Genomic DNA, 16,676 nt, shown 5'->3' with positions numbered 1-16,676 from the left:
ATTTATTTTTTTTTTTTGAGACGGAGTCTCGCTCTGCCGCCCAGGCTGGAGTACAGTGACCGGATCTCAGCTCACTGCAAGCTCCGCCTCCCGGGTTCACGCCATTCTCCTGCCTCAGCCTCCCGAGTAGCTGGGACTACAGGCGCCCGCCACCGCGCCCGGCTAGTTTTTTGTATTTTTTAGTAGAGACGGGGTTTCACCGTGTTAGCCAGGATGGTCTCGATCTCCTGACCTCGTGATCCGCCCGTCTCGGCCTCCCAAAGTGCTGGGATTACAGGCTTGAGCCACCGCGCCCGGCCAATACTGTTTTTTAAAAAGTGGAAAAAATGTGAAATAGAAAACAAATAGTAAAAATTAGCAAAGCCAACAGTTGATTGTATGAAGAAATTAACACAGTATATGAACCCTGGACAATGTCAAGCACATAAGGAAGAGAGAAGGCACTAAAATGCAGTATCAGTACAAAAAGAGCATCCTTGCAACATTCATAGACAAAAATGTGGCATCAGTAAAAAGATGATAAGAATATTAGTTTTAAAATCATCCTAGTAAGTTAAAAAAGTCTACGTGTTTTATGTATATAATTGCCAAAGGTGAACTAGGAAGAAACAGAGAATTGAAAAATTTTATAATCATTACATAAATAAATCATATTTAAAATTTCCAGCAAAGAAAACCTCAGGCTCATATCCAAACTCATTGATAAATTCTATCAAATATTAAAGGAAGAAATCGGATCTATCTTAGCAAAAATCTTTTAAATAATAGTAAAGTGGAAACATTTCACAACATAGTTTGCAAGGGCAGCATAATATCTGACCAGGACATTATACAAAATCAAAATCAAAGATCAATGTTTCTCATGAACATAGGTACAAAAATTTAATCAAAATATTACAACAAATTTAGTGTTATATAAAAAAGGAATGGGTTTCACAAATAATTTTCATTGATCCCACAATTACAAGGTTATTCTAGCATTTTAAAATATATCAACATATTAAACAATATCAAAACTACAAAAAAGTGACCCAGCTTCTGGGAAAGGCAGAGGATGGCAGTGGGAGCAGGGTCAGGATAGGCACATTGGAGATTATTTTCTATAAAAACTTTTGAGCTAGGAGATTTCATGAGTTTTGGGGTGGCTGAACTCTTGGAGCTGCTGGGAAGGTAGTGTGCCCAGACAGGGCATGGGAACTCTGTGACACCTCCCTCCACAACCATGCCCTTAGCGTGTTCTCTTTGGGTGATCATCTGTGTCCCTCATAATGCACTGTTGAGCACCAAAACCTTGTGTGAATGAGCTCAAGAACACTGCATCCAGATTATCCTCAAAAGTTAGACTTTCTAAAGGACAAAGGACTATTTCCTGTGCCTTTTATTTATTTATTTTTTCTACTCTGTAGCTATGTCTGGATCCTGCCACACAAGGCTTCCAGGTTAGGAAGAAAGATGCAAACAAAAAGAAAAACAGAAAACTACTGAAGGCATCCAAGACAGGCAATGAAAATGTGGCATCAGTCAAGGCTTTAAGTCCTGGAAAATTAAAGCAATTAATTCAAGAAAGAGATGCTAAGAAAAAGAAAAGAACCTAAACCATCCATGCCAGTCAGAAGCTTTCTGACAAGAGCTGGAACAGCACACATGAATTTGGATAGGACTGAGGTTTCTTTTCAGAACCCAGGGTTCTTAACCTGCAGTGGGCTCACAATGACTCTAAGAAGAACCTTTCCTAGCAGATGACTCTCCCAACCCCCACTGGGCATAGCCAATTTCAAGAAAGTTCCACCTTCTAAGGGTGTAGAAAAGCTACATGATTGTGATTATAAGATACTCACTGACTTGGGAGTACAGAGCTCAGAAAATGATTCGGTCCCAATGCAGGACACTCACATCCTTCCTGATACAGAGGCTCTATCTGGTGTACAAAATCCCTCTTTCATTAAAGATAAGAGCCAAGAGAAAACTCAGTCCTGGTATGAAAGGGTTGAAGATTCCAAAATCAATATCCCTACCCTCAGTGGCCCTTCAGCTGAGATCCTTTCTGGTCCGTTGGAAAGGACATCCTGTGGTAAAGGACAATTCTCTGAAGAAACATTGAATGATACTAGCGGTTCCCCAAGACTGTTTGCTCAGAGCACTGTGTGTGCTCCTTTGCCACAAAGAACAAGTGCAAAAGTTATCTCTCAAGGAAACCTCAGAATTCAAATAGAAGAGTTGGGTTAATGAGTAGAATCCCTTAAGTTATCTGATTCTTACATGGATCCCATGAAAAGTGAATATGATTGCTATCCCACCTCCAGTTTTAATAAGGTTATCTCTGAATTGAACCTTAGAAACTGGTTGGCTTTTGGTAGGTCTATATCCTCTACATGTCTAATAAAATTCCTTTTGGCAGGCTAAGAACAAGCAATCCTTGGTGCTAAACCAGATCATCAAGATGCCCTCAAAGCTACTACAAATCAACAGGACGTTGCTAATACCACCTCTGTCCTAGGACAGATCTTCAGTGCTATCCCACATCAATGGGAACTTCATGGTAATGCCTTGGGTAAGACCCCAGATCCACCAAAGATTCCTGGTGCTTTTCCAGTCCAAGAAGAGCTCTTTGGTGCTATCTTAGACCAAAAAGAAACCCTTGGTATGAGTGGGGGCATTGTCCCATACTTGCCTCTCTTCCTTCCTGTTCCTCCAAATCTAATTGCTACCTGTAATGCTCCTCCCAGATGGCCTGAGCCCTACGGCACTGTCTCATATGGGCTTGCAGTCCAGAGTGCTATATAGATTTTACCTCTGGACTCAGGACGCACTCCTCAATCATCATCAACCCCAGAGAAGAAAATCATTACCTCCAGTAATGGCTATAAGCAATGTAGAAAATGAAAAGCAAGTTCATATAAGCTTTCTGCCAGATAACACTCGGGGTTTCATAATAGCCCCTGAGAAAAGACTCTTCCATGCTTCACTGGGTATTGCCCAACTCTCCCAGGCTGGTCCCAGCGATTCAGAAAGAGGGAGTTCCCAGATCAGCGTAACCAGCATGGTTCATGTTGTCAACACCACAGTGGTGACTATGCCAGTTCGACTGGTAAGTATCTCTGCTTCTTACACCACTTTATTACCCACTTTGAAAAAAAAAAAAAAAAAGGAAATGAAAGCAATATGAGGTCTGTGAATCCTACCAGCAGAAGTCCAACTTTGGTAAATGCACTAATTGCAAGAACAGAAAGAACAGCCATCAGATCTGTAAAAAGAGGAAATGTTAAGAGCTGGAAAAGATACTGTCTGCCATTGTGCCTTTGGAGGTTGTAAAGGAAATCAAGAGGCCCCAGAGGGAAAAGAAGCCCAAAGTTTTAAAGGCAGATTTTGACAACAAACCAGTAAATGTCCCCAAGTCAGAATCCATGGACTACAGTAGATGGGGAAGAACAGGGATTGGAATTGAATCCACATCCCCTTGAAATGATAATTAAAATTGAAGACAGCGTGATAGCCATTGAGGTGGAGATGTCCAACAAGAAATTACCTTTAACTGATCATGTCAAAGGAGATTTCAGTGCTAATGTCCCAGAAGCTGAAAAATCGAAAAACTCTGAAGTTGACAAGAGACAAACCTCCAAAACTGTACAGACTGTAAGAAATGGCACTAAACATGTACACTATTTATCAACTGAAACAAGAGTGTCATTTAAAAACTCTGATATTGAAGAATTTGTCAAGATATTTGAAAACAATCTTATAAATTCCTGAAAGAACCCGCAGACCATAATGATGCCATGAGCTCCGTTGCTACTAATGCAAATTGTTATCATCTCAAAGGGAGAAGTAATGTTTTAGTCTTCCAGCAGTCTGGCTTTAATTGCAATTCCATTCCACATCCTTCACACTCCAACATAAACTGGCCTGGTAGTACACACAATGAAGTTGATAAATCACAAACTCCTGAGGTTATACCAAGTAAAGAACTAAAAGATGGATCTCAACCAAGTCTCTTACCCTTTATAAGATAAGAGATTAACACTGGAGCAAGTGGTAGGCATAGAGGTCTTGACTCAGCTTTCAGAAGCCCTATCAGGTAATTCCTCCCCATCAAAGTCAGAGAATGATGAAGAATCAGAGCAGAGAACATCCAGTTATCTCTTTTTATACCAGAATTAAATTCACCCCAAGAGTGATGCCAATAAAAGTATTGCTCAAAGTATAATTACTGTTGACAGTTGTTGCAAGAACTTGCATCAGTTGTCACCAAAAAATAATAAGTCAGGGTATTGTAACCAGTTACTGGACAGCGGCAAACATTTGGTTTAGATGACCTATCATGTCAGGATGTAGCCCATACTCCAATTGAAGAAGATGTTGCAACACAGTTGACACAACTTACTTCAATAATTAAATTCAATATAAAATTTATAAATTATATAAAACCAGAGGACAAAAAAGTTGAAAGTACACTGACAACCCTTGTTGCATATAACGTGCAGCAAAAATACAGTCAGGGGAAGGGCGTGATACAACAGAAACCACCTTCAAGTATACAAAATAATCATAGTTCATCATTAACAAAGCAAAAAAACACAACCCAGAAAAAGACAAAATCCACCTCATCAGGAGATTGATGGAAAAAGAAGCCCACTGTTGCTGTTCAAGAGCAACTCATGCATCCAAGACTGATAACATTACCTTGTATCTCTTATGAGACACCTTTACTGAAGTCAGTACCAACTCTTAAGAATGTAAATATTACATGTTCTGGTGGAATTACGACGGTTTCTACCAAAAGTGAAGAGGAAGTATGTTCATCCAGTGTTGAAACATCAGAGTTTTCCACAGCAGAGCATGCACAGAGAAATTTTAGTGATTATGCCATGAACTTCTTTACTATCTATCTCTACAAAAAACCTGATGTCTATAACTAAAGATTCTGAACTGCCCACCTGCAACTGTCTTGATCGAGTTACATGAAAAGCCAAAGGCTCATATTATATACATCTGGGGAAGGACCAGGTGTTGCTGCTGTCAGGGAAATCATGATGAATAGGTATGGTCAAAAAGGAAACATAATAAGGATAGAAACAGTAGTGTATACTGGTAATGAAGGGAAAATCTGTAATAGGTGTCCAATCATTAAGTGGGTTTTAAGAAGAAGTAATGATACAGAAAAGGCCCTCTGGTCTAGCAGTGTATAGGCCACCACGGTCCAACTGCTGTGATAGTGATGCTCATCATGGTGTGAGATGGCATTCGTTTCCCCATGGCTGACTAGCTGTACACAGAGCCCACCAAGAATCTAAGGTCATACAATATTCATCCTACCAACCGAAGATGCACCCTCCATTAAAATTGTACCTGTACATGTCAAGGAATTGATCCAGAGATGTGTGGAGTTTCATGCTTCATTCTCCTTTGGCTGTTCATGGAGCATGTACTTTAATGGCTGTAAGTTTGGGAGAGGTCCAAGCTCCAGAAAATTTAGAATTGGTTCAAGCTCTCTCAGATACCTACTATGAAAGAATTACTAAAGGACATAATCCAGAAAGACAATGCATAAAACTAGAACAAATTTGTGTGGAACACGAGGCCATGGAAAAAAACTTGAAGATAACTTACAGAGTTTGGCTACACAATTAGCTCCAATTTATAAGCAAGATGCTCCATTAGCTTACCAAAATCAGGTGGAACATGAAAATGTTGCACAAGAATGTTAGCTTGGCAGCAAGGATAGTTGTTCCTTCTCTGGCATCATTGACTGCCTGGACTTCTCTGCCCAGCGCCACAGAGACATTCACAACATGAATAATGGAAGCACTGTGGTTTGTACTTTCATTCAAGAAGATAACTGCTCTTTGGGTGTTATTCCTCAAGATAAACAGCTCCATGTGCTACTTCTGTATAAACTTTCAGATGAGTTTGGCTTAAGGGAGGGAATGGAAGCCAAAATCAAATCTGGGGCCATCGAGGTCCTGGCACCTTGATGCAAAAAATAAAAATAAAAAAAGAGTATGTTTCACTCAGCCTGTTCCCAAGTTCTGGGAAGAAGGGAAGAAGAGGGTTGTGATGATGATGGAGGTTCTCGCACATAAGATAAGGGCAGTGGAGCCAAAAATCATTCCCCAAATCAAGTGGAAGAATAACTCAGCAACAATAAACATCAGTAAGGCTTCACTGCTACCAGTTTTCTCAATTAAAACAGACACCGTGCAACCTAAAATAAAAAGTAAAGTTGAAGCCTATTTTATCCTAAAAGATTTGCGAGGCCACAACACTAAAACCTTTTCTCTGATGCCATCCATTCATCACCCAGTGAAAAAGGCCACTGCATCTCCAGGCTTCTGCTGGTCCCCGAAGACTGCTTCAGCCATTCAGCTCTATTGAAGAAGGATGCAACAGTCCCCTACAGGTTTTCAGAAAAAAGTAGCATTCCCCACTGCTCACTGCACGATGCCTTCTGGAAGGCTCAGTGATGCCAATGCAGCTGCGGCGGAATGCTCTAGAATTGCACAGCCTGGTCAAGTGGCTTCTCTCCCCACTCTGTCTCCTCCTGTGACAGAGCCCTTGGTTTCTTCTGAGCCTCCCACTGGTCTAACTGAGCCACTAACTTCTCATCAGCCAAGCGAGCAGCACCCCTCCCTCACCTCTTCTCAAGACCTCGCCTCTTTGATGGAAGAAGATGAGAAGCATTCTGAAGCAGATGAGCCTCTATCAGACGAGTTGCTGTCTGACGATCCCCTGTCACCTGCTGAAGAGAAATTGTCCCACCTAGGTGAGTGTTGGTCAGAGAGTGAGCACATCTTTTTGGCTGCAAATATTGGTTGGGTGGTCACGGCACAGCTCAGTTTTGATTCAGTGTGCCCTGTGAGAGCTTCACAAAGCTCCTGTGAGCACCTAAACCCTAGTCAATCAACTAACCTCTTCCTTGTCTTTCACCAGCACAAAAACCTGAATAAGCCCCAACATGGTCCTGAACTAAACAAGATTAACTTTCAGACTGAAGAAGCTAAGAATAAGAAAATGAAGGTCTCAAAGTAAAAAGACCAGGAAGCTGTTGAAGGTCCTGAAATTATTTGAACCAAGTTCCTTCTCATAAAGCATTAACATTAACCCATGACAATGTTGTCACCATGATTCCTTATGCTCTCACATACATACACCCTATAACCATTGGGTCTGAAGGCATTTCTCCCCCTCTTAATGCCCTTGCTGGTGCAGTGTACTTTTTCAAGGTGCTATTAAAAGAAAATCATGTATAGCTTACTATATCTTCTTCTCACACATTTTAAGTCTGAGATTAAAAAAAATAAGGTGAGTATTCTTAACTGAGATTATATTTTGACAATTGGTAGAAGCTGCACATTTTAAGCAAAAATAAAAGTTGTATTGTTTTAAATACAAAAAAAGGAAAATTATGCTCAATTCAACAGATCTAGAAAAAGTAGTTCAAAAATTCAATTTGCTTATGATTTTAAAATATAATTGGTATTCTTAGTAGACTAGCACTAACATTGAACCTCCTTAATCTGGAAAGACACATTTGTAAAACTATATGTACATGATAATCATGACACATTAACTGTACTATTAAGCTAATATAAGATTTTAAATGTCTACATTGTCATTTCTCTTTCCTCAGAATATTTCAACACCTAGCCAACTGTGAAAAAAAGAGTTAAGATTAGCCAAAAAAAAAGCAAGTAAAACAAACAAAAGACAACAATGTACCTTACCTTTCATTCAATTGCAAACAATTTGGAGCTGTTTATATTTCACATTTTTCAAGTACAGTAGTCATTACTAGTATAATTTTTAGCTAACTCTTTGGTCAAATTTTGTAGAAACACTCTGATGAATAGTAAACATTCTAAGAAAACTGAAGAGCCCTTTCAGCTGAAAACATTCAGCTTTGAAGGGTTAGACAAAGCTTTCAGAAAGGTTTGCTCTAGCTCTTATCTGTATTTGCTTCTACAATAAATGAATCTCAGTCATTGTATAGTTTTCTTGATTTGCTGTCATTATGAAGGGTTTATATAAGGCAAGTATTTGCTCGAGGAATATTATTACTTCAGTTTATAGATAATTGATTCCTAACAACTCTGGTTCATTGAATCAAATATTTTGTCACAGAGGTTCAAGTTTAGCAGCTTTCAAACATGGTCATTTCTGCTTCCTTGTCTTGAATGAGGGTTTGAAAGTAGTGTTTTTAGTCCTCTTTGCTTTGTATTCTTTCCCTTTTTTTTCATTAATCAACTTTTTTTCCTTTTATTTTTAGTTGACACATGATAATTGTACATATTTATGGGATACAAAGCCTAATGATTAAATCAGGATAGTTAGCCTGTCCATCTCCTGGAATATTTATCATTTCTTTGTGTGGGCAGTTTTTGCAGGTGGCTGCTTGTTTCAAAACCATTAACCCTTACCTGACTTTATTTTATTATTATGCTATATTTCAAAACCAAATCTAGATTTTGGTCCATTTTTTTTTATTAGTCTTTCAGCTGCAATACACAAAATTACAAAGGAAAATGCCATTAGATTTAAAAGATGTTCAAAATTATGTGCCTAGTTCCTGGTACAGTACACCTTGTGATGCTTAATGAGCAGGCAGATTAGGCATCAATCAATCAGTTAAGTAATTTTGAAACCAGTCCTCTATAATACACAAAAGCAATCATCTATTGATATTTCTATATCGGTTTTGGTGGCAATTGGTAAAAACAGAAGCATCGGTAACTAGAAAGCATCTATTTTCCTAATTTTTTTTTCTTAGTTACTCATCTGTTTTGATTATTTTTCCACATTTTGCTTTACCCATCTCCACTGCAATGTTCTTTTCTATTCCTTCCATTCAGCAGGTAGTGGAAACAGAAAGAAATGAAGCTTAGAGTTGGTAATTTGAGACTCTACAGCATCACCCATTAGCCACAATTCATTGAATAAATTGCACACTTTCATAGATTACTTAAGTAAATAAATAAAAGTTTCTTTGGCTTGCTTGTAGTGTCTCTACGTTTTATTAGCATTCATGATACATTACATTAAATAATCTTCCTAACAGCATATATTTTAATTTAGAAAGAATATTCTAGGATTTTTCCAAATGCCAGACTTTATTAAAAATGGAGTTCTTATGATAATTTAGCAGAGAAGATAATTACAATATGATTTATAAGGAAAAATAACTACAAGCATGCCGTGTCCCCTCCAAATCTCATCTTTACACTTACTTCCAGGCCAGGCGGGGTAACACATGCCTGTAATCCCAGAACTTTGGGAGGCCAGAGTGGGTGGATCGCTTGAACCCATGAGTTTGAGAACAGCCTGGACAACATGGCGAAACTCCATCTCTACAAAAAATACAAACGCTTCGCTGAGTGTAGTGGTGCACACCTGTGGTCCCAGCTACCTGGGAGACTGAAGCAGAAGGATGACCTGAGCCCTGGAAGCAGAGGCTGCAGTGAACTTAATGGTACCACTGCACTTCAGCCTGGGCGACAAAGTGAGAACTTGTCTCAAAAAAAAAAAAAAGAAAGAAAAAATAGAAAAAGAAACAAAAGAAGCTTAATTTCCAGTGTGACTGTAATGAGAGGTGGAGCCTTTAAGAAGTGATTGCTATATGAGAGCTTTGCCTCCTGAATGGATTAATCCATGGATTAATGGGTAATCATGGAAGGAGAACTGGTGGCTTTATAAGCAGAGAAAGAAAGACCTGAGCTAGCATGTTAGCAAGCTCAACTCCCTTGCCACGCAATGATCTGCACTGACTCAGGGCTCTGCCGAGAGCCTCACCAGCAACAAGACCCTCCCCAGATGCGACTCCTGGATTATGGTCTTCTCAAACATGGAGTCTCTGGACCTTGGACTTAGTCCCCAAAACTATAAGAAATACAATCTCTTTCTTTATAAATTACCCAGTTTCAAGTGTTCTGTTTGAAACTCAGTTATCTTGCCTCCTGTGAGGTCAAATGCTAAGATATAATTTATATCCCAGAGCTTCACTCCATGGTCAGGTTGAAGCTGGACTTGGCCAGAACTTGCACCCTTGCCTGGGCTATCCTAGTCTTTACCAGTTTATCTGAAAACATTTCTATAGTAAACCACTTGCACACAAATCCTGGTCTCATGTTCTGCTGCTGCAGAACTTGACTTAAGATAGGTGATAAAGACGGCCAGTAGCCAGTAGTCATAGCCGTATAAATCCCAACAGATTAAGTGAATTTTCCAAAATCATGCCACCAGTGGATGGTGGGTCCTGGCCTTCTCTTTTAAATGCAGAATACTGTAAAGCAAACAAACTATAGGTTACATATCATATGATCACATCTGGAATATAATGTCATATCTTCAAAGTGTCTTCAGAATCAATGTTTTCATCCAAAATTAGAGGTAAGGTCAGAGGTGATGATGATTTGAGCTGATATGTGCTATTACAGGGGAAATAAAGAAGAGAAAAACAAAGGAAGATTATGAACACAGAGTATTTTAATAAATAGGGACATAAAGCTAAGCCTTTTGCAGAGGTGAGATTTGAGCAAATGTTTGAAAGAGGAGAGGTGTTAGGTAATACCAGGGCAAAGAGTGTCTCAAAGAAGGAAAAGTCAGTGAAAAATTTCAATGCCTGATGTGATGTAAGACTGGCAAGCTGTCTAGTGTGGCTGTAGCAGAATTAGTGATGAGGAAAGAAGGTCAGAAAGAGAAGGTCATCTCAGATCATGTAGGACATATCCAACCACTGCTAAAATAAATTTTTACTGATTCTTGACATGCATGTGCATAATACATTTTCCACTGCATATTCCTAAGCCTGAAATTTGTGAGAGATTGCAAAATAGAATTCAGTTTGAGACACAGATGAAAGAACAAGAACAACTGCTTCACAACAAATTGAGTAACATTAGCCTGACAGTAAACTTCTGACTTTTGCTCTCTGTGATACAACTCCACCATGGAGACTCAAAATAATGGACTTGATGGGTAATCATGGTTCCTAGAAATCCCAAACTACACTGGAGTAGCACAGAGCTCCAAAACAAACCAATCCTGAAATGGCAAGGAAAGGATTAGTTTCAAGTCATCTATTACTTTTCCTCTTCCTCTTTCCTTCTTTCACTGTGGCTTTTGCCATTTGAAGTTCTACTCTTAGCCTGTGCGACACAGTGAGTCGCTGTCTCTAAAAAAAGTTAAAAAAAAAAAAGTTTGACTTGCCTTTGGTTAAGGAGATGGTCTTCCTTATATATGCCACTATAAGAGTAAATCTTCAACGCATTGAACTGATTGTAAGTTATGTTCACAGTTAATCTGAAGGCTCTGACCCACAGAGACTAATTCCTCTGCATTGGATCAAATTTCTTCTGTCTTTCATGGTAGAAATACTGTTTAATATAAGCAATGCCATAGATTTTTTTTATTTTTATTTTTTACATTTTATTTTACCCTAGTTGGAAAGATTTGTCTTTTAGTAGGAGACAAAAATCACTGAAAATGATTAAGTGTAACAGTAAAATGATTTTGTCTTTGGTTCAAAACTATTCTGGCTGTTATGTAAAAATAGACATAACAGGCAAAAATAGACACAGTGAGACAGGTTAGGTTATAGAGGTAAACAAAGCACAGTGTATGCTGTTGGCAGTGCTGAGATTCTGCTCATTCACAGAGTTTATTGGCTGCTGATGACTCATCTGAATACCCTCTCCAGGAACTGACTTTAGCTGACAGCTACTGCTCAGTCCCAGATGATTTGCCTTTCTTAGGAGCAAGGCATACCTACTCACTGATGGATGGTGCTGTGTGGGGAGGGGATCTCTGAAGAGCAATTCCAGCTCCAAAGCTCTGTGAAATTGACTGAGGCCAACATTGCAAATACATTCCAGTTCATCTCCTCCCTTGCCCAATTCTGCTTCCCGAGATTTCCCTCCATAAATTTGCTCCCAGGAACATTTCTCTCAAAATCTCCTGAAGATAATCGCAGTATCTGAATATGTTTCCTGTAGAATGCCACCTAAAAGGACTTGCAAATAGGGTGCAAAGTATAGAGAAAGACACGGTTCAAAAACTCAAGTTTCAGCCAAAAGAAAATTGAACTGAAGTCATCCCAAATGAGGTAAGTTGGAGGTAGAATAGGTTTGAGAAAAAGACCAGAGGTTAAATTTAGGACATAAAGTATTTGAGATAGTATCTATTAAATAGATAGATATCTATTAAATACTCAAGTGAATATGCCAAGTAGGCAATGAGTTATATAAATCTGGATTTAAAATAGAATAGGATAGAGAAGGAAATGAGGCAACTGTCAGCATACTGAATATTAAAAAATTTTTTTTTTTTTGCATGGGAGAGAATATAGTCTGTTTGATTTTAAATCATAGAAGGATACAGTCTCTATCAGCTTTTAGATTTTACTGACCATTTAAATCAAATAGATGTGTGCATTTTGGGGATGTAGTTAAAAATTCTATTTTCTGTTAGATGTAGAGTTCTACACATAGAATGCAAATTTATTAATTGTATCATTTATGATGTATGTCTATATAAATACACAGATATTGATATGGTTTGTCCATGTCCTCACGCAAATCTAATCTTGAAGTTCCCATAATCCCCACGTGTTTTGGGAGGGACACAGTGGGAGGTAATTGAATAATAGGGGAGGTTACTCCCATGCTGTTCTCACGACAGTAAGTGAATTCTCGGGAGATCTGATGGTTTTATGAGGTGCTTTCCCCCTTTGCACAGCACTTCTTTCTCCTGTCCCCTTGTGAAGAAGGATGTGTTTGCTTCCCCTTCTGCCATGATTGTAAGTTTCCTGAGGCCTTCCCAGCTATATGGAACTGTGAGCAAACAAACCTCTTTTCTTTATAAATCACCCAATCTTGGGTATTTCTCCACAGCAATGTGAGAATGGACTAATGTAGATCCATGCATATGTTCATACATTGTGTACACATGCATGCATAATTAATACAATTTTTATACACAGCATCTCTGTGCATTATTTTAATTAACAGTATTTAGTCATTAAGAATTTTGCTTATTTTTAAATCTTGATTTATTTCTTTTTGAGAGAGCTTTGTTAAATACCATTATGACTTTCTCTGTTTCTCTCTACAGCTCTCTCAATTGTACTTATATATGTTTTGCAAATGAGTTGTTAGAAGAATACATTTTAAGATGAGTAAAAGAAAAATAAACATTTTACCAGTGCACAGTATTTTGTTTCTTTCAATGTTTGCTTTAAATTTTATTTTGTCAAAAATAGGACACAACTGAGTTTTAATTGATATTTGCCTAATCTGTTTTTCCCCCTTCTGTTTCAAAATTTCCATTCTTTTTGTTAAGTGTGTCTTCTGAAAATGATACTATAATTGAATCCTGTTTTTCTAAAACTTAATTTGAAACCCTGTGAATTTTGATACTGTAGTATAGGTAGTTTTCATTTGAGTATTGCTAAAATTTAAAACTGATTTCAGGTGTTTAAAAATATTTTATTTGTAGTATTTTTTCTTCTTTTCTGAATTTTAATATTAAGATTCTTTTTATTTAAGGGCCATATATGTTATATAGTCCATTTTTGTTCTTATATTTGTTCCCTGTTTATATTTATTAATTAAAAAAATAAGAGTTGCACCTTTCCCTAATAAAATTCATATACCACATCATGGATACATACTCCTTTGATCTCTCCCCTGCTTTGATCATTGGTCTATCATCATGATGATATGTCTAACATTTTAGTTCTGGGATGATTTTTTTCATCCTCTTCTTCTGCATCTTTCTTCGCCTTATCCTCCTCCTTTATTTTCCTCACTATGAAGATTTCACTAGACAACATTAAACTTTACCTTACGTATCTATTGCAGTATGTTCTTGGGCTGATTTCTTTTCTTACTGAATATCTCTTACTAAAGTGTTTAACTGGCCGGTTGTGGTGGCTCACAACTGTAATCCCAGCTACTTTGGGAGGCTGAGGCAGGCGGATCACTTGGTATCAGTCAGGAGATAAAGACCATCCTGGCTAACACAGTGAAATCCCGTCTCTACTAAAAATACGAAAAAAAAAAAAAAAAAAAAAAATAGCCGGGCGTGGTGGCGCATGCCTGTAATCCCAGCTACCCGGGAGGCTGAGGCAGGAAAACGGCGTGAACCCAGAGGCGGAGCTGGCAGTGAGTTAAGATCACGCCACTGCATTCCAGTCTGGGCAACTGAGGGAGACTCAGTCCAAAAAAAAAAAAAAAAATTAACTGGGTGTGGTAGTGGGCACCTGTAATCCTAGCTGCTAGTGATGCTGAGGCAGGAGAATAGCTTGAACCTGGGAGGCAGATGTTGCAGTGAGCCGAGATCGCACCCTTGCACTCAAGCCTGGGCGACAGAGGGAAAATCCGGCTCAAAAAAAAAAAAAAAAAAAAAAAGTGTTTAACTGTGGATCTTCATCTGACAGATAAACCCTTTGGTACCATAGAGTCCTGGGAATATTTTTTTTTTTTTTTTTGAGACGGAGTCTCGCTCTGTCGCCCAGGCTGGAGTGCTGTGGCACGATCTCGGCTCACTGCAAGCTCCGCCTCCCGGGTTCCCGCCATTCTCCTGCCTCAGCCTCCCGAGTAGCTGGGACTACAGGCGCCGCCACCTCACCCGGCTAGTTTTTTTTGTATTTTTTAGTAGAGACGGGGTTTCACTGTGTTAGCCAGGATGGTCTCGATCTGCTGACCTCGTGATCCGCCCGTCTCGGCCTCCCAAAGTGCTGGGATTACAGGCTTGAGCCACCGCGCCCGGCCCTGGGAATATTTTTATTACACCCCTACCTTTGAACAACAATTTGGTTAGAAATAAATCTAAGTACAAAGTTATTTTTCTTTGAAACTTGTAACTATTATTCCCTTTCCAATATTGAAAATGAGAAGTCTGATATCAATCTCCTTCTTAAATCTTTATAAATCAAAGTTCTTTAAACTTTGCTTTCTGTGTGCTTTTAGCATTTTCTCTTAAGTTTTAATATTTTTCATTTCATTATTATATATTTAAGTGTGGATTTTTTTCTATATTTAATATTTAAAATTTGGTTTTTATTTTACATTAAAATTTATTTTACCTTATTATTATTTTATCTCATCATATACTGTTTAAATGTTTGTATATAAAGTCTTTGTCCATTTGTTCTAAGAATTCTGCTTCAGTTGGTGTCAGATGAATAGTTAACATTTCTTTGGAGTGTTTTCTGTTTCTTAGATGGCTGGTTTTTTGGCACATGAGTACAAGGTTCCCTGACAGTAATTGCTACTTAATCTGGTAATCTTTTCTGGAAATGGGCTAAAGGCTAGCCCTGAAGCCAGAATCTCAGGGAAAGGAACCAAAAAAATCACAGAAACATTGTGTACCATTCACATTTGTGGTTCCTTACCGCAATTACTTGCCACTTTTTCTCCCATTTAACTATTGGGAAAAATTATTATTGCAAAAAAAAGAAAAAACCTGCTTCCTCAGCTTTGAATGGGAACTTTGAATGGGAGAAATTGAGGAACAAATGCTCAAGGGCAGATCAACTGGTTCACAACCACCATTTTTCATAGATTCCTTAACCCAATGGGCATTTATGCTGTATTGGGTTCATCCCTCCCCACTATTAGAACATGAACTGTTGCAGAAAATTTCTATACGAAACACTAACGTGAAGGATAGGAATAAGGTGAAGTTAAATGATTCCTTTCATCCTATCATCTTAGTGACACCTTCACCTTTATCCTCATCCTTGTCAACAGTTCAAGACAGTACTGAGTCTACTCAATAATTTCACAAAGGTTTTTGTTTGTTTGTTTCTGGCTTATTCCTGAAAAATTTGTTTCCCTTTCCTATATTTGCTCTTGGACTAGTTTTAGGGGAAGCTAGCATGATGACAGTTTGCCATCAGTACAGGACAGATATTAGAAGCATTTTATTCTTTACTTGATTCCTTAACCTCTACCCATCTCTTCTTTTGAAAATTTCATCTTCCTTAGTACAATTTCAACTTTCTCTCATGAACTCATATATAACATTGCCTTTGCATTTGTAATATTTTAAATATCTTAAACAATTTAAAAATAGAAATCAGAATTAAATATTCTGAAAAATAAAAATGTTATAATGATAATAAGCATTCCTTTTATTCAGTAACCCACATAATATTATTTTGTCCTATTATAATGCACTTAGCATTGTGAATAATTGACACAAATTGTAAAGTAGAAACATGAGACACTGTTTGCCATTGAGAAATATACAATGTTGACCGGGCGTGGTGGCTCACGCCTGTAATCCCAGCACTTTGGGAGGCTGAGGCGGGCGGATCACGAGGTCAGGAGATTGAAACCATCCTGGCAAACATGGTGAAACCCCGTGTCTACTTAAAATACAAAAAAAAAAAAAAGAAAAATTAGCCGGGCCTGGTGGCGGGCGCCTGTAGTCACAGCTTCTCGGGAGGCTGAGGCAGGAGAATTGCGTGAACGCGGGAGGTGGGGGAGCTTGCAGTGAGCTGAGATCCGGCCACTGCACTCCAGCCTGGGCGACAGAGTGAGACTCCGTCTCAAAAAAAAAAAAAATACATATATACAATGTGTATTATAGAACAAATGTAATATGTAAAAGAATTATAACACATGATTATATAATTAATAATATCCCTCCTATCTTTGGTCTATTATAACACAAATATC

The 16,676-nt window shown here is 38.3% G+C and overlaps 1 pseudogene; it reads left to right on the top strand.

Moving 5' to 3' along the window:
* The window catches only part of LOC112611146, a 60,434-nt pseudogene extending 53,266 nt beyond the window's left edge, over nucleotides 1–7,168 (top strand).
* The last annotated feature ends 9,508 nt before the right edge of the window (nucleotides 7,169–16,676 follow it).

This window comes from Theropithecus gelada, chromosome 17 (genome assembly GCF_003255815.1).
Source record: "Theropithecus gelada isolate Dixy chromosome 17, Tgel_1.0, whole genome shotgun sequence".
Taxonomy (NCBI): domain Eukaryota; kingdom Metazoa; phylum Chordata; class Mammalia; order Primates; family Cercopithecidae; genus Theropithecus; species Theropithecus gelada.
The sequence above is the reverse complement of the archived record's forward strand: the minus strand, read 5'-3'. Positions and strand labels throughout refer to the sequence as shown.